The sequence below is a fragment of the Palaemon carinicauda genome, chromosome 3, assembly GCF_036898095.1.
Source record: "Palaemon carinicauda isolate YSFRI2023 chromosome 3, ASM3689809v2, whole genome shotgun sequence".
NCBI classification, from domain to species: Eukaryota; Metazoa; Arthropoda; class Malacostraca; order Decapoda; family Palaemonidae; genus Palaemon; species Palaemon carinicauda.
This window is the reverse complement of record NC_090727.1, coordinates 100,370,495-100,390,494: the sequence shown is the minus strand read 5'-3', so window position 1 is coordinate 100,390,494 and position 20,000 is coordinate 100,370,495.

Here is a 20,000-nt window from a genome sequence, read left to right as displayed (position 1 = left end):
ATGTTTAAAAGCAACTCATGAATGGCAGAGGCATGTGACAGTGACAGTGCACTAGACACTGACCATGCATACAAATGATCAACCCACAAAATAGGACCAGTGAGGGCCAGGCAATGGCTGATGATGACTTAGCAGGTAGACTAGCAGGCTCCTCCAAAACCCCCATCCTTAGCTCATAAGGATGGTCAGGTTACAGAGACTAAAGAAGCTATCGAGCTTGAGTGGGTCTCGAACACTAGTCTGACAGAATGCAAGATAAGAAGGTTTCCATTAGGCTGCCACAACCCTTTAAGGGAGGCAGTGATTTGATAACCTGAAGTTCATATTTTTCATGTTTGGGAACTCTTTTTGTGCTTCTCTTTACCCTTTATATCAGCGTATTCCGTTTTATTAAAGACAAGTCTGTCCTTTTTTCGGCATCAGATTTCTAATTCTATTTTCTTTTCCTACTTTCTTTTTATCCTATCCTTTTCTAATTTAGAAAATTAAATATTGCCAAATGAAGCTTGTCAATTTTTTTTCTCTTGAGCAATAACCCTCCCAAAGAATCATGTGATTTTGCTTTCTGTAAATAAATGGGGACTGGTAAACAAAACGGCGTTTCTGCCGGACCAAGGTTTGAGTCCCGCTCAAACTCGATAGTTTTTGTAGTGTCTGCTATCTCACCATCCTTGTAAGCTAAGGGCGGGAGGTTTGGGGGATCCTATAGGTCTGCCTCCTGAGTCATGGCAGCCATTGCCTAGTCTTCCCTATTCTTACATTGGTGGAGAGGAGGCTTGGACGCTGATCGTATGAATATATGGTTAGCCTCTTTAGGGCATTGACACTGACCCTAGCCTCTGCCATTCATGATATTGATATTAATATCTTTATTGACCTTTGTTACAATAAAAATATGTTATAAATATTAGTAATACAGCCCAAGTCCATTAAGCATGAAGCTTTTGTGTGGACCAGATTTATTCAACATAAAAATAAGGACATGCATGTGTTATGGCCTAGGTAAAGACACACGCACAAATACAAATACATTTACATACAGACTTACATATGTACACACTTTAATATATACGCATATACAATACGTACATATACACACACATACACATACATACAGCCTAGCATGCATATAAATGAGTGGCCTTTAAACATTTAAACACACCTACTCTACATTGTCACTGCCCATTTCCTCTTCCAGTCATGAGCGGCGTTTAAACCTTTAAAATCACCTACTCTAAAGGAACATTGGCTTTTAAATAAGTGGAAAAGCCTTTCTAAAGATCCAGAAATAAGAGATGCGATGGAAGTAGCAAATTCGTAAGGGAATTCTCATTAGAAAAAAAAAATAACACAACTGAAATTGGCAATTATAACCTGTGGCACACCTCAGGAATATTTTCTAAAAAGGAGCAAAACACCCAAATTAGGTATCACAGGACTCTAACGACCTCTTCATATGCTGTAGTATTCGTATTTCATGGAAAAAAAAAGATATCAAAGTATCCCAGCTTTCTTTTTTCTACTGTGGTTAAGACAGCCTCTTTCTTTTGACAGCTTGCGGTCTAGACAGTGCCGTTAACATTTATCACCGTAAGCATTTAGATTTTTTATTAAAACTAATAAATTTCGGGCCAGATCCTGTTCATTTAGAAGTGTCCATCGAACAGCTGGGCACTGTTTTCTATATAGAGACATCAGATAAAGTTCTGAATTATTATTGCCTTGAACGATTTGTTTTAGACATTGTATTTCACTTGCTAACTGGGTAGTAATGTTGTTTTAATCTCTTCTTAATATCATGCTAGTGTACGCAACCGGTAAAAAATGACAGCCAAATATTTAAATAAGTATGGACACACAGTTTCAACGCTTCCCACCCGCTCCATTTCTTAATTTGTGCAATTTGTGAAAATGTTTTGTTTTCCGAGAGGTTGCCGGCCAGCGTATGAAATACTTATATATATATATATATATATATATATATATATATATATATATATATATATATATATATATATATATATATATATATATATATATATATGTCTTATTTATAACTGTAATCGAACAGTTTAACATGTTTTTTCAAAAAGGCCCATAAAAGAAACACAGGAAATATGAATAAATCACACTATATTTCGGTCAATAAACATCGACCCTCTTCAGGATGTGAAGTAAAAGTAAAGAATACAGTGGAGAGTGACGGTTTATATATGAAAGCAAAAGGGTGTGTTCAATTGTTCTATAGTTGTTATAATTGCTGGAAGGATTAGCCAAATTTAATTACATCCAGGTGCGTGTTCTTATTGTTGAGCCGCTTGGAGGAAGTCTTGACCTCTGATGCATGTCTGGTGGTCGGTCTCCGTGGATTATCTTCTTAATGATAGGGTTGAGAAGAGTATTGTCCACTGTGTCAGCTTTCCATTGGCCCTCAGATAGGTTTATTGTGTTTGATTGATTTATGATGGCTGATTCCAGGATTTTCCTTCTGTACGGACAGGTACTCTTAAAAAGCAAAGACGACTCACTCCAGTTAATCTGGTGCCCTAAATCCCTAAGGTGAATGAAAATCCCCGAGTTTTCATACCCATATCTAACAGATCTTTTGTGTTCGGATAATCTTTGAGATAGCGAACGGCCAGTTTTGCCCAACGTACACTTTTTCACAGTCCCTACATGGTATTTTGTAAACGCCGGCTTCTATTTCTCTTTTATTTTGATAAACATTAATAAGGGCGCTTCCTATGGTCTTTGGATATGAAAAAACAAAGGGGTTCTCAGTTTTGATATGATTTGTTATATTTTTAATACCTTCTATATATGGGAGTTTTATCTTATTTTTAAAATCTCTTTGGTTAGTAACATCATGATCTTTATAATATATCGTGTTGGCTTTGTTGATGGCCTTTTCTATGACATACGTCGGGTAGAATAGCTGGGCGAGTTGTTTACGGATGATTTCAAATTCTTTATTTAGGTAGGCTGGGGAACAGATTCTCAAACCTCTAAGAAATAGATTGCAAGCTACTCCAATTTTTACAGAAATGTCGTGATAACTAAAGAAATGAATGTAGGAAATAGAGAAAGTTGGTTTTCTATACACAGTGAAATTATACCCCGTCGATTCCCTTATAATTAGTATGTCCAAAAAAGCTAATTTTCCATCTTTTTCCCATTCAGTTTTAAATTTTATGCTAGGGACTAGGGAATTTAGATTATTGAAAAATATATTGAAATCTCCCCAGCTATCATCCCAATATGTGAAAATGTCATCAACATAGCGTTGCCAAACCATGTTCGTAGGTTTAATTGTTGTTAAAATTTCTGTTTCAAAGTATTCCATGTAGAGGTTAGCTAAAATTGGAGATAACGGGCTGCCCATACTACAACCAAATTTCTGTTTGTAAAAATTTTCTCTTTCAATGGAAATTTTTACAAACAGAAATTTGGTTGTAGTATGGGCAGCCCGTTATCTCCAATTTTAGCTAACCTCTACATGGAATACTTTGAAACAGAAATTTTAACAACAATTAAACCTACGAACATGGTTTGGCAACGCTATGTTGATGACATTTTCACATATTGGGATGATAGCTGGGGAGATTTCAATATATTTTTCAATAATCTAAATTCCCTAGTCCCTAGCATAAAATTTAAAACTGAATGGGAAAAAGATGGAAAATTAGCTTTTTTGGACATACTAATTATAAGGGAATCGACGGGGTATAATTTCACTGTGTATAGAAAACCAACTTTCTCTATTTCCTACATTCATTTCTTTAGTTATCACGACATTTCTGTAAAAATTGGAGTAGCTTGCAATCTATTTCTTAGAGGTTTGAGAATCTGTTCCCCAGCCTACCTAAATAAAGAATTTGAAATCATCCGTAAACAACTCGCCCAGCTATTCTACCCGACGTATGTCATAGAAAAGGCCATCAACAAAGCCAACACGATATATTATAAAGATCATGATGTTACTAACCAAAGAGATTTTAAAAATAAGATAAAACTCCCATATATAGAAGGTATTAAAAATATAACAAATCATATCAAAACTGAGAACCCCTTTGTTTTTTCATATCCAAAGACCATAGGAAGCGCCCTTATTAATGTTTATCAAAATAAAAGAGAAATAGAAGCCGGCGTTTACAAAATACCATGTAGGGACTGTGAAAAAGTGTACGTTGGGCAAACTGGCCGTTGTTCGCTATCTCAAAGATTATCCGAACACAAAAGATCTGTTAGATATGGGTATGAAAACTCGGGGATTTTCATTCACCTTAGGGATTTAGGGCACCAGATTAACTGGAGTGAGTCGTCTTTGCTTTTTAAGAGTACCTGTCCGTACAGAAGGAAAATCCTGGAATCAGCCATCATAAATCAATCAAACACAATAAACCTATCTGAGGGCCAATGGAAAGCTGACACAGTGGACAATACTCTTCTCAACCCTATCATTAAGAAGATAATCCACGGAGACCGACCACCAGACATGCATCAGAGGTCAAGACTTCCTCCAAGCGGCTCAACAATAAGAACACGCACCTGGATGTAATCAAATTTGGCTAATCCTTCCAGCAATTATAACAACTATAGAACAATTGAACACACCCTTTTGCTTTCATATATAAACCGTCACTCTCCACTGTATTCTTTACTTTTACTTCACATCCTGAAGAGGGTCGATGTTTATTGACCGAAATATAGTGTGATTTATTCATATTTCCTGTGTTTCTTTTATGGGCCTTTTTGAAAAAACATATATATATATATATATATATATATATATATATATATATATATATATATATATATATATATATGTATATATATATATATATATATATATATATATATATATATACATATATATATATACATATATATATATATATATATATATATATATATATATATATATATATATATATATATATGTATATATATTTATATGTATGTATGTATGCATGTATGTATATATCTGTGTGTCTGTGTGTGAGTGTGCTGATAGATAGTAGGTAATTGAGAGAGAGAGAGAGAGAGAGAGAGAGAGAGAGAGAGAGAGAGAGAGAGAGAGAGAGAGAGAGAGAGTTGTCATCTTGTCTCCTTTGTTAACGAGCCACGATTTTGATGTTTCTTCTGAGTAGCTGGTCGCTTTTCAAAGAGAAACACCCCATAAAAGAAGCGAAATTGACTAGGTAGTAGTTGGCCAGGGCACCAGCCATCCGTTTAGATACTACCGCTAGAGAGTTACGGGGCCTATGATTTGGCGAGATAATACTACATTGGATCCTTCTCTCTGGCTACGGTTCATTTTACACTGGCCTACACACACACACACACACACACACACACACACACGCACGCACACACTGAATAGTCTGGCCTATTCTTTACATATTCTCTTCTGTCCTCATACACCTGACAACGCAGATTACCAAACAATTCTTCTTCACTCAATGGGTTACTGCACCGTAATTGGTCAGTGGCCACTTTCATCTTGGTAAGGGTAGAAGAGACTCTTTAGCTATGGCAAGCACGTCTTTTAGGAGAAGGACGCTCCAAAATGAAACCTTTGTTGTCTAGCCTTGGGTTGTGCCATAGCCTCTGTACCATGGTCTTCCACTTCCTTGGGTTAGAGTTCTCTTGCTTGAGGGTACAATCGAGCACAATATTCTATATTATTTCCCTTCCTCTTGTTTTGTTAAAGTTTTTATATTCTATATAGAAGATATTTATTTCAAAATCACTTCTTAAAATTTTGTATTTTCCTTTTTTCCTTTCCTCACTGGGCTATTTTCCCTGTTAGAGCTTATAGCATCCTGCTTTTCCAACTATGGCTGTAGCTTAGCAAGTAATAATAATAATAATAATAATAAAAATAATAATAATAATAATAATAATAATGCGTTGTATTGCGTTGCATTTACCAAACATTCATAAGTTTTACTTAATATTTACCAGTGGGGAAAGTTACAGGCGAAAGAGAAAACCATAGCGTTATTAGCGATTAGTTGAAATACTATTGCTATTAACCAATTGGACATGGTTTGTGCTTTTGTAATTATCAGATGCTACGGTACATTAGTCTCTCTCTCTCTCTCTCTCCCTCTCTCTCTCTCTCTCTCTCCCTCCCTCTCTCTCTCTCTCTCTCTCTCTCTCTCTCTCTCTCTCTCTCTCTCTCAGTGCTTGTGTGTATGCGCTGTTCCTACAAACTTTATGTAAGGATTTTCCTCTCAATTATGTGTAGCAGAAATTTTGTGAGCAAAGTTCTAGACAGTAGAGTGGTACGACTTAGGAATGGCATTGGCATAGCGGCAGGTCGAGTTCTGCCTCGGAATGTGAGTTTACTGGGGAGGTTACTGATGTGGTTGGATTAACTCGGCTGACGTTCCGATGAGCTTCTCTTCAGATGAAATTAGAACTGACGCCAGACACCTGAAACTTTTTCAAGTTTTATTGTTCGTCTTGACGTTTTCGAAGACGCTGTTAAATCCATTTCAATTTCACGACCATTTGGAAACGTCCCTGTCGGTTGATCTGCCTGACTGAGGCTCGAGTTACGCTCAAGATCGATAGTTTCTTGCAGTGTTTGTAAACTAAACATCCATGTGAGCTATGGATGGGTGGTTTGTTGGTCCATAGGTCTACCTGCTGAGTCATCAACAGCCATTGCCTGGCCCTCGCTGATCCCAGTATGGGCGCTGATTATATGTATTAATGGGGCACTCTCATGGAAGTAGTTCTGCTTGCTAGGGCATTGACATTTCCCCCTTGCTCTGTTATTCTTGAGTAGCCTTTAAATCTTTATATATAATCATCTCTTAGTTTTATTTACATCTTGGGTTCTTAAATACGTTGTTTTTTTTGGTTTCCAGTTTGGAGATATGAAAGGTCTACGTGAAATTAGAAAAGTGAGATAGTGTGAGGAACTGATCGAATTCTTCTTAAATTGTATCGAAGGCTATGCAATGTTTTGTGTAATGAAATATTTCCCCATCACCTCTGTTATATAATAATTAAAGATGTCCTATTTTATTACAACAACATCAATTCAGCCATTTCTAATCCAGTACAGGACAAATTCCTGAGACATGTCCATATTCATGTCTGAGGTTTGACCATTATCATCACCCCTCTGCCCACTGCGGATTGATGATGATGGGAGACTTTAGTCATATCACTCACAGCAAACCAACCTAGTTTGAGTGGCCATGACCAGTACAGCTTTGCTGATCATAACAATACGCAAAGCCTTTCATCGCGTTAAGGTATCTCCACTCAGAAAGGGCCCATTCTATTGGTAGGGACTAAATGAAAAATGCTTTTAATGTGATAAGGAAGATCTTTTGAATACTGTATTCAATAGTGTAATCAATTTATTCTTTTCAAAATACTTTAAATCATTAAGTCTTCTGGAGGATCGCTTAGACTCCGTGTGTGCTCCCATCTCTACGGGCTGTCCAGCGACAAGAGCCCGTGTCATGCTATAGGCATGGCAATCTGCATCATCATCATCAGCTCCCACGAACTTTCAAGGCTTCGTCTGATCCATTTCCCGAGCGCTGCTGGGAGCGATTAATCCTTCCATTCGTTTTATCTCTCGTCTCTTTCCTTCTTTCTCTTTCAACAGAACCTTAATTAGGAATCTCGGAAGGACAACATTTCTTTTCTAATGGCTACAGTTTAGACAAGTTAGAGGAAAGAATTGTCACGGTGTCCTCCTCGTCAGCTTTGCCTGTGCACTTTCTTAAAGAACAATTGGAATGTAATCGGTGGAATATTCACTTATTCATAATGAAGGATGAAGGGAAAATCAATACTAGCCTCACCTACTTTTTCAAAAGTATGCAACGAAATTTTAAATACAAGAGAGAGAGAGAGAGAGAGAGAGAGAGAGAGAGAGAGAGAGAGAGAGAGAGAGAGAGAGAGAGAGAGAGGGGGGGGGGGGTTGGTGACTCTCGATTAATTTAAAATATGAACGTTCAACATGTTTTGTGTGTATTTGAAATAGATTTTTTATTCCGTAGCAGCATTATATAAAAGAAAGCAATGTGTTGAGTTAAGTCGGTGTTTACATGACATTTAGTTATTTAAATTTTTTCTTGGTTGTAATTTAGTAAATCATCTCAAAGCCGGGCTCAGGTCAAAGGTTCAAATGTTCGATCAGTAGGATTTTGTACGATAGAGGAAATGTTGTGCGTTTCATACTGAAAAGATATTTGTGTTTATTTGATAGTAATATCAAGAACTGAGTGACATTCAACTCTATTGTAAGATTTCGTTAAGAATCAGCCACAAAAACGAACGCGCAAATGTAAAGTAGATTGTGAAGGGAAATGTAAACAGATGGGAGTTATATTCAAAGATAACATTAAAATACATGATTAGGTATTTGTAGGTCAGTAAGTTTTATGTTGTATTTTATTTAGAAAATATTTCTATAGAAATAAACTAAAGTTACAAAATAAGGAAACATTTTTGTTGGTATTGTTTCCAGTTAGTGCAAAAAGCCAAAATATTTATTAAAAGATATAGATTATCTAGGAGAAGAAACCTAAACAAATGTATGGGTAAAAAATCTGAGGAAAGGATAAGTAAGAGAAATCTGAGGAGAAAATGAGTAAGAGAAATTTGAATAGAAAATGAGTAAGAGGAATCTGAGGAAAAGATAAGTAAGAGAAATTTGAATGAATAAATAGGTAAGAGATATTCAAAGAAAAATCTTTGGAGGAAATGTGTGTTGTTGGTTCGTGAATCTAACAATGAGAGTGAAGTAATGAGAGATAACTGGATGACGGCCCAAGTTGGAGGTCCATTAAGGCTATCAAAAGGAAACGTTACGAGGAAGAAGAATAATAAGAAGAATGCGTCTGATTTGTTACTTTCTTACGTTGTCTAAGACTTCAGTTGGTGTTTCTAGTACCCGGGTGTTACATTTGTTTTGTAGTTATACATAGAGTACATTGTTTTATAATTATTATTCATTTCCTTTTCTGAATATTAACTTTTTTAAGGTATACAGTAACCGAACGTGAGGTTTCTTTAACGGCTGGATTGCCGTATTGTTTTTTGTAGTGATACGTAGAGTACATTAATAGATTGTCTATCGTTTATAATGTATACTATAGAAATTGAAAAATATCCTGGAAAAAAGCAATTAGCATTAATTATGAAATAAGTAATTAATGCTAATTGCTTTTTATAAGGCATACCTTATAAATGACTGGCATGATAAATTCTGCAGCATGTTGCATGAACATAAGTACATAAATTTTTGAAACAATACGTAAAAAAACATGCTTCATGCGAGGACTCATTATCACAGTTGGTTTCGTGTCCGGAGCTCATAACCCATTATCTATAATCTGTATTGACAAGTATATTAGTGTATTTTATTAATTTTCTTTTATGTCAATGCCTTCTAAATATCAAGAAGCTTTTCAATGAAGAAACCGGACACATTTTCTCCATTCCTTTTTGCAAGGAGTTCTGGAAGAGAACGACTTTCCCCCAAATGACACTGAACTGCAGAAAACTCATTTCCATGAAGTTTCCTGATTCTGGAGTTAAATGCATTGTTGATATTGAGTCATTGGGTGAGTAGAATAGAATATTTATTACATCTTTTATATTTTGGTAATTTGGAAATTTTCGTTGCAGGTATGTGATGGTAACGACTTCTAAGGCGAGGGAGAGAAGGCTGTCTGTTAGAATTCAAGGTAACGAAAATGAGATTTCATCGTTATTTATTCTGTTTTTGTTCCCTTTATACATAGAGGTGAAGTTCTAGAAAATGTCATTTATTAGGGGTTGCAAAATCACTATTATTTCCTATTATTCCCGACCTTTCGAAATTCTCTCTCTCTCTCTCTCTCTCTCTCTCTCTCTCTCTCTCTCTCTCTCTCTCTCTCTCTCTCTCTCTCTCTCTCTCTCTCTCTCTTGTTATAACTACAAAGATTATTGACTTCATGAAATTTGTATAGAGAGCAGGTGAAAACATGGGACAAAATCACCCCTATTATTATTATTATTATTATTATTATTATTATTATTATTATTATTATTATTATTATTATTATTATTATTATTATTATTATATCTGAGCTACAACCCTAATTGAAAAGGCTGAATCCATTAAGCCCAAGGGCTCCAACAGAGAAAAATAGCCCAGTGAGGGAATGAATTTCTTTTGAAAAGATCAGGAGATTGATTGATATGAGACGTCATTGCTTTCAGGGCCACTTGCACATAATTACATGCAAATGCCTGAGACGTTGGAGGGATTCGGGAATAGGATGAAAGTGCACGGAAGGGAGAGGCAAGAATTATTTTTGATGCTAGAACTCCGGGATGTGATAAGGGGAATATGATAAAGTTTACTTTTTGCATTTTTCTATTATTAGTGTCCAATTGGAATAATAATAATAATAATAGTAATAATAATAAGCACAGTTTGAAAATGTTGAGGCTATAGAAAGATAAGAGAGAGAAAACGAGAGAAGAGAAAAAATATGAGAATAAAGGAAAGCGTAATTAATTTATATAGATCGAGCAAAATAAACTTTGAGTGAAAGGAATCTGGGAAGAGAGGAAAATAATGATAGATAGGTAAGGTCTATCTTTTGGGAAGAGGAGACCACTTGTGTATAGTGGCAGAAAGAAAAAAAGAACAAAAAATTAATATTCTAATAAAGAACTGTTTTGGGATACAAATGAAAAGGGGAATGTGTAAAAGAGTAATAAGTGGGTGAAGGTAGGCGTGGCCTAAAGTTGCGCAGTTGAAGCGAATTGTAGTATTTGAAGGCGATTAAGTGCATTGTTATGGTCTTGTGGGGAATCAGATTCAGCAAGGACCCAGGTCAGCTTTAGTATTATTCCCGAATGACGAAACTTACTTGTTAAGGAAATGACTTGATTTTCTTGTCAAAGGAAATTCATTGGAAGCAAGATTTTGTTCACTGTTCGGTTCTGATTTCTTTTTCTTATTGATTAATATGAGATTGATTTTAAATGAGGTTTGTGACATATTCAAAGACATAAGCTATTCACGCATTTATATGTTTGATCGCCTAGCCAGAGGGTATCCCCCGTTTCTTAGAATTTCTATGGTATTGTTTATACATTTCCACGCAAAAGCAGCCACCCGTCCACATACACCCGTGCGAGCGCACACATATACAATAACACACACTCACATATATACAGTATATGTATATATATAGCCTACATATATATGTATATACATTTATTTATTTATTTATGTATAAGTTAGTTAATTTATGTATTCATCACCATATACTGTTTTATGTAAGTCATCGGGTTTTGGTCGTCTCTAATACATTAGATTGTGTTTTCATATACTGTATATACGTTTATACTCTCTCTCTCTCTCTCTCTCTCTCTCTCTCTCTCTCTCTCTCTCTCTCTCTCTCTCTCTCTCTCTCTCTTATATATATATATATATATATATATATATATATATATATATATATATATATATATATATATATATATATAACATTTCAAAAAGGATGTTATTTAATCAGATGACCCTATCAGTATTAACTCATGCATCAGAAACTTGGAGCCTTACTAAAGCTTTAGAACTTGCATTAGTTATAACTCGAAGAGCTATGGAAAGAATAATGATGGGGATAGTAATAAGAAACAGAAAATGAGCAACATGGATATTATATATACCTCTTAAAGAGCAATAATTCTTATATAATTATATATTCATTCATGCAATACAAATGGACAATTTCTTCTTCCTTTTTGTAAATCGTAAACTTAAGTGATTTCCAAAATCGACGAGAATTGATTAATTATCTCGTGTGTTATGACATTAAGCGAAGCTGGGCTGGCTTTGATTCTTCTTCTTCTTTAGATTTCCCGGAGCTTCTTTCCGGGCAGGGGCTTTTTGACGGTGCGTCTAGCCCCTAGGTCCTAGGTGGTTAATCGCTTTGATGATTTCGGATCTATATGATGACGTCAGAAGGGGGTTTTATTTAGAATTCTGGATAAAGCATAATCAGTTAATAATGTCGGCATTTTAAGGTCAGAGCACAACAACAGCCTAATGAGCTATTCCGATTTTTGACGAAGAGTTAGAAATGATAGACATGCGTACGGTAACAGTTATCAAAATCCCAAAATCTTGAAATTCATATAATAGGATGTGTTTATCATAAATACATAAAACTTTATTCGAAAAGATTATATGTTTCCAAAAGTTTTAGATTAATTGTTTATGGTTCTTCTTCTACTCCACCTCCATCCCTACATGGTTGCCTGATGCGTCCTCTCCAATGCTTTCCATCAAAGGCATCCTCTTCCACCAAACGTCTTCTCTCCTTATCATCCTTCACCTTATCTCGCCTTCTAATCTTCTGCCTCCCTCTCGATCTCCCTCCCTCCTGCTAATAGGTCCCTTCTATACTGTTCACAGTATCTCATTCATTTCCTGAACTGCTATATGGCATTGTGTAAATTTGCATTTTTAATTAACACCCGTTTGAAATTGGGTTAATTTTTTATCAGATCTCTCTCTCTCTCTCTCTCTCTCTCTCTCTCTCTCTCTCTCTCTCTCTCTCTCGTTCTGGCAGCATATTTTCTTTCTTAATTAGTAAAAACTGAACATCTGTGAAATCACCTTCTTTGAGAAGGCTCAGAAGTGTCTTGGGATTTTCGTAGTCGTCCCGAATTCTATTTATCCCGTGTATTTTTATCCCTTGATGTCTCTGCAATATTGATATTTAAAGGTTGAAGGTGTCTGGTTTCAGTTCCAGTTTCATCAGAAAAGGTGTTCACCAGAACGTCGGTCGGGCAAGCCCAACCCCCCAATGTGGTGCCCAACTTACCGTACCCGGCAGGGATCGATTTGGAGATTGAAGATTGCATAGTTTAAGGCATGATAAGAGTAGAAATAGTTCTATAAATTTTGGGAAAGATTCTTTTATAAGTTATTAAGTGATTAACCATCCTCACATTTCGCTTTATTTTACGATATTATTCTTTTCAAAGCTTAAAGTGTACACGACTACGCATTCATCGTAGATTGCTCGTAGTTACTTTGGAAGGGGCTCTTAGACTCGTAGTTCCGGCCCCCCAAGGGAGTTTAAAGGTGCTAAAGGGTACTCAATAAGAGTTTGATGTGGGTGGCAGTAATACTAATTGATTGTCCTCTCAGTTCCCATGAGAGAGAGAGAGAGAGAGAGAGAGAGAGAGAGGAGAGAGAGAGAGAGAGAGAGAGAGAGAGAGAGAGATATTGTATTAAAATTTTAATGGCATCACCTCAGAAATAGTTATTGGGTTTTTGTTTTGGTAGTGACTTGTGATATTGTTCTTTGCAATTCCTGTAGTTTATGTGATCTCTAATTGAAGGAAGACTTGTTTAAATAGCTTTAACATTTTGAGGTCGACTCAATTTCGGTTTGTATACAAGGTGTAGATTCTCTCTCTCTCTCTCTCTCTCTCTCTCTCTCTCTCTCTCTCTCTCTCTCTCCTCTCTCTCTCTCTCTCTCTCTCCCCCTTAACAAAAACGGAACGTGATGGAATTCATCTTCTTCAAGGAAGCTAAGAAGTGTCTTGTAATTCTTTCAGAATTTTATTAACATGTCTCAGTTCCAACTACGTGTATTTTCTTGTGATTTTTCCTTTTCCTTGATGTCTCTACAATTTTTACATTCGCTGGAGATACTGTAACGTATGATTTTTATGTCCTACAAACCATGCGAAAGACATCCTCCTGTCTGTTAACAATTGGTTGTCAAGCAAAGCTCCTATTACTTCTAAGTGACTGACTAGTTGTTCAAGAATTACTTATTCAAGCACTTATGAATCAAAGGATGGATTCGAAATAGGTCTATATGAGCTTAATTCCTGGTAGTCCAGAGCATTTTTCAGAGCTGGTGTGACTAAAGCCATTTTCTCAGATTTGGGGAACTTACATTCATTAATGCTTGCATTTGCTATTCTCATTATTATTTCGGCTAGACTAGAAAAGTCTCTCTCTCCAATTACTTCAGATATTGGCATAGGATCGATCGCGCAGTTTGTTTCCTTTGCTCTCTTGATAATCCTGGTGATGTCATCTTCTGTTACGTTGTTAAATCTTATTCATTTTGTCTGTGTGCCTGGTGTATCATTAATCTGATGTTGAGAGTATTTACAAATGACCTGGTTATATTTTCAATTTTGTTTTTAAAGAATACTCGAAAATTATTTGCTAGTTCCTGGTCACTGTATCCATCAGGTAGCTTCTTTTCTTTTACATTTCCCATTATACCATTCAGGAGAGGATATAACTTATTTATGTCTGTTGCTGCTTCGAGGATGTTTCTCTAATAGTATTAACTTTTTTTCCTTCTTAGTAGGTAGTTATGTTGACTCGTGGCAGTTTTTGTATTCTACCCATGTACTTTCAGCTTTTAACCGATTGCACTTACTTTCTTTACGTCTTTTTTTCCGTTTTTTTCGCTAAAGTCTCTCCATCAAACCAAGGAGATTGGCCTTTTACAGTTATAGTCTTTTCCATCGGTGGGCACATGGTATCATATTCACTTTTACTCACTTTATTGTAAGTGGTCGTAAGACAGTTAACACATTTAGCTCCTAACAGACGTTGGTCATTATGATCACAGGGAATATTGATAGCATCGTTCATTTTCCTTGTAACTTCTTTAATAAATACGGTAGGAGAAAAATTTGATTTATGTCTAAGTTTATTTTCTTTACTATTGCATGTTTCTGTAGAGGTAGACTAAACATAAGAAGTTTGTACATTTCTCTTCAACATTTATATTACATCCAATATTATTTATGTCTATCATTCAAAACTAGGTCCAACGTATTCCCAGCCTTTATTATTCACTAGTCGATATGATTCAAGTAACTCACTAAATGCCAAAGCGTCATGATTTGATGCGTCATCCTTCCAAAAATGTAAGTCTTCACAGATAACTAATTCGTTTTTTTCTATGATAATCATATCAATGAAAGCACCAAATTCTTCAAAAAGATACTAGTGTTTGTTCTCGGAGGTTTGTAGACTGTTACAAAGGATTATTTATTTATTTTTTTTTTTTTTTTTGGCGTAAAGTTTATTTCTATATATTCAAATCTTGTTACACTAGTTCTTTTTAACATTTTGAGATTTGAGTAACTTTCATGAATAATGAGTCCGACACCCCCACCAGACCTACTTTCTCTCGGTATGTGAAAGAAGGCGTGTGCGGGGGGGGGGGGGGGGGGTAGGATGTCATTTCAATTATCTTTTTCCTTGTCCAAGTCATTTAACCATGTTTCAGATAATGCTAGTACTGTATGGTCAAATATTTCCCGGTTGTATATATATATATATATATATATATATATATATATATATATATATATATATATATATATATATATATATATATATACAGCATAAATATCTTAGTATATTTTTAATTAAAAAATAAAACAGGATATTAATGAATTACCTCAACCTTTTGTGAAGTAAAAGTTGAAGATGATGATGGAGCAGCAAGAAAACGATGTAAAGACAGAGAGCGAAAATATCATTTAATCATTCTCTCATATCCCTGGAGTAAGAAGACTCTCAGGAAGTTACAAGAATAAGAATTTCAAGCAAATGATAAGGAGAATGTTATACAATATTTTGAGTCAGTAAACATTAATATTATGTTTATTAATAGTTCTAATAACAAAATAAGTTTTACTTTAGATAGAAATAATATTGATTATATATATATCAATATGTGCTTTTATAAATGAAAATCTACTGTACGAAATTACATGTTCAAAGTAGGGAAGGAAGTCTTGTATCAATCACTTCCGAGCGAATTTCTTCCGGAGTTCCAAAGGAAATTTTGAAGAACTCGTCCGGAGACTTAAGGCAGAATTAGAGGAATGTAAAGAAAAAAAGATTTTCAACTTGATCCCGTTAAATATTTATTAAAATTACAATTGGGAATGATTCAGGAAAATATTTTTTTCTTTTTTATCGTGAAAGTAATTCTAATTCCAAAAATGAGCGTATTAAAATTCAGTGATGTCGAATTTCATAATAATTTACATAATAATATCCGAAATTTTCAGTTGAAAAAATGATTCTGACTTGAACGTTCCAAATTCCTCTCCGTCTTCAGGGATATGATATGATGATTAAATACTCTTTTCTTTACTGCGTTTCATTCTACCTTGAGGCGTCAGTGACCCTGGCAGTTATGACGCCGCCTAGAGTCAATGACCTTTGTAGTTGCGACGCTAGGCAACCTAATCAATCTTTAAATATGATCATATTAATAAAACCCTTGATATAGGGTCTCTCTCTCTCTCTCTCTCTCTCTCTCTCTCTCTCTCTCTCTCTCTCTCTCTCTCTCTCCCTTAACAAAAACGGAACGTGATGGAATTCATCTTCTTTGAGGAAGCTCAGAAGTGTCTTGGAATTTTCGGAGTCTCAGAATTTTATTAACATGTCTCGGTTCCAACTACTTGTATTTTCTTGTGATTTTTCCTTTTCCTTGATGTCTTTACAACTTTTATATTTGCTGAAGATACTGGAACGTAGGATTTTCATGTCCTACAAAGCTTGCGAAAGACATCTTCTTGTCTGTTATCAATTGGTTGTCAAGCAAAGCTCCTATTACTTCTAAGTGACTGACTACTTGTTCAAGAATTACTTATTCAAGCACTTATGAATCAAAGGATAGATTCGAAATAAGTCTATATGAGCTTAATTCCTGGTAGTCCAGGGCATTTTTCAGAGCTGGTGTGACTATAGCCATTTTCTCAGATTTGGAAAACTTGCATTTGCTATTTTCATTATTATTTCGGCTAGACTATAAAAGTTTCTCTCTCTAATTACTTCAGATATTGGCATAGGATCGATTGCGCAGTTTGTTTTCTTTGCTCTCTTGATAATTTTGGTGATGTCATCTTGTGTTACGTTGTTAAATCGTATCAATTTTGTCTGTGTCAGGTGTATCATTAATCTGATGTTGAGTATTTACAAATGATCTGGTTATATTTTCAATTTTGTTATTAAAGAATACTAGAAAATTATTTGCTAGTTCCTGGTCATTGTATCCATTGGGTAGCCTCTTTTTTCACATTTCCCATTGTACCATTTCTGAGACGATATAACTTATTTATGTGTGTTGCTGCTTCGAGGATCTTTCTCTTATAGTATTCACTTTTTTCCTTCTTAGTTGGTAGTTATATTGACACGTAGCAGTTTCTGTATTCTACCCATGTACTTTCAGCTTTTAACCTATTCCACTTTCTTTACGTCTTTTTTCCATCTTTTTCACTAAAGTCTCTCCAGAAAACCAATGATATTGGTCTATTACAGTTATTGTCTTTTCCGTCGGTCGGCATATGGTATCATATTCACTTTTACTCACTTTATTGTAAGTGGTCGTAAGACAGTTAACACACTTAGCTCCCAACATACGTTGGTCACCATGATCACAGGGAATGTTGATAGCATCATTCATTTTCTTTGTAACTTCTTCAATAAATACAGTAGGAGAAAAATTTGATTTATGTCTAAACTTTAATCTTTTTACTATTGTATGTTTTTGTAGAGGTGGACTAAACGTAATAATTTTGTGCACTGGGGAGATAGTACATTTCTCCTCAACATTTATATCAGATTCAATATTATTCATGCCATCACTTAAAACTAGGTCCAACGTATGCCCAGTTAAAGTAGTTGTACAGTCTACTGTATATTATTCACTAGTCGATAGGATTCTAATAACTGACTAAATCCCAAAGCGTTGGGATTTGATGCGTCATCCATCATAAAATTTAAGTCTCCACAGATATATAATTCGTTTTTTTTCCATGATGATCATCTCAATGAAAGCACCGAATTCTTCAATAAAGATACTAGTGTTTGTTCTCAGGAGTTTGTAGACTTGCAAAGGATATTTTTTTTTTTTTTTTTTTTTTTTTTTTTTTTTTTTTTTTTTTAACTAAAGTTATTTCTATATATTCAAAGCTTGTTACACTAGTTCCTTTTAACATTCTGATATTTAAGTAACTTTTAAGAATGGTGAGTCCGACACCCCCACCAGACCTGGGCCCTCTCTTGGTATGTGAAAAAAAAGGGGGGGGGGGGGTTGTAATTTCATTGATCTTTACCTTGTCTAAGTTATTTAACCATGTTCCAGATAACGCTAGTAAGCCCCAATATTTTTCGTTTATCAATTCTTGAAATTGAATAGTCTTATTACATACAGATTATATATATATATATATATATATATATATATATATATATATATATATATATATATATATATATATATATATATATATATATATATATATATATATACAGCATAAATATCTTAGTATATTTCTAATAAAAGAAAATAGAACAGAACATAAAGGAATAGCCTCAACAATTTGTGAAGTAAAAGTTGATGATGATGATGGAGCAGCAAGAAAACAATGTAGAGACAGATACAATATTTTGACTCAGTATATATTAACATGATATTTATTAATAGTTTTTATAACAAAACAAGTTTTACTTTTTGATAGAAATGATATTGATTATATCTATCAATATTTGCTTCTATAAATCAGAATCTACTGTACGAAATTATATGTTCAAAGTAATGACGGAAGTCTTGTATCAATCACTTCCGAGAGAATTTCTTCCGGAGTTCCAAAGGAAATCTTGAAGAACTTGTCCGGAGACTGAAGGTGGAATTAGAGAAATGTAAAGACAAAAAATCAACTTAATACAGTTAAATATTCATTAAAACTACAATTGGGAATCATTTAGAAAAATATCTTTGCTTTTTTTATGTTAAAAGTAATTCTAGATCCAAAAGTAAGCGTATGAAAATTCAATAATGTCTAATTTCATATAAATTTACATAATAACATCCGAAATTTTGAGCTGAAAAAATTATTCTGACTTGAACGTTCCAAATTCCTCTCCATCTTTAGGGATATGATATGATGATTAAATACTCTTTTACTGCGTTTCATTCTACCTTGAGTCGTCAGTGACCCTAGCAGTTATGACGCTGCCTAGTGTCAATGACCTTCGTAGTTGCGACGCTAGGCAACCTAATCAATCCTTAAATAACATCATATGATAATACCCCTTGGTCTCTCTCTCCCTCTCTCTCTCTCTCTCTCTCTCTCTCCCTCTCTCTCTCTCTCTCTCTCTCTCTCTCTCTCTCTCTCTCTCGTGATGGAGGGGAGTTTAATAATTGCTATGCTTGATCCTGTTGAAAATATCTGAACGATAATTTCTTGTAAAGGGAGGTTTAAAATTAGTTAATTTTCACAAGTGAGAATTTGCTTTGTTTTTGCTTTCATCTTAAGATCAAACCTGAGATGAGTTTTTCTGTCAAGTCCGTTTTAGAAATAATATTTGTTAATTTCTCTATTATCTTTTAGGACCTATTTACTACGCAGGGTTGAGTACCGAAGCTAAATTCACTTTTCGCGAGATGGTGTTAGTTACTATATAACAGAAAGGCAAAGGGGAATGTAAGTGACTTTATTCATCAAGATAAAGATCTTATATACAAACGGTTGAGGGCTACATGGCACAAAAATTCCAACAATGTGGAACATGCATTGGCAATCTTAAACAGTTTATATATATATATATATATATATATATATATATATATATATATATATATATATATATATATATATATATGTGTGTGTGTGTGTGTATGTGTGTATATATATATATATATATATATATATATATATATATATATATATATATATATATATATATATATATATATATATAAAGTAATTTTAGATGGTGCTATTATAGTGTGAGGTCTACTGCCATTTGTCGCCTACCCAGGTTGAGGGTGAGGTCTACCACGTGACCAGCGTCCCACAGCTCCTAAATCAGTTTTTCCCTCGGCCTAAAAGAGATATCATCGATTGAGGGTACTAAAAATGTTGCTGAAGGAGTTTTATAGAAGAGTCATTCT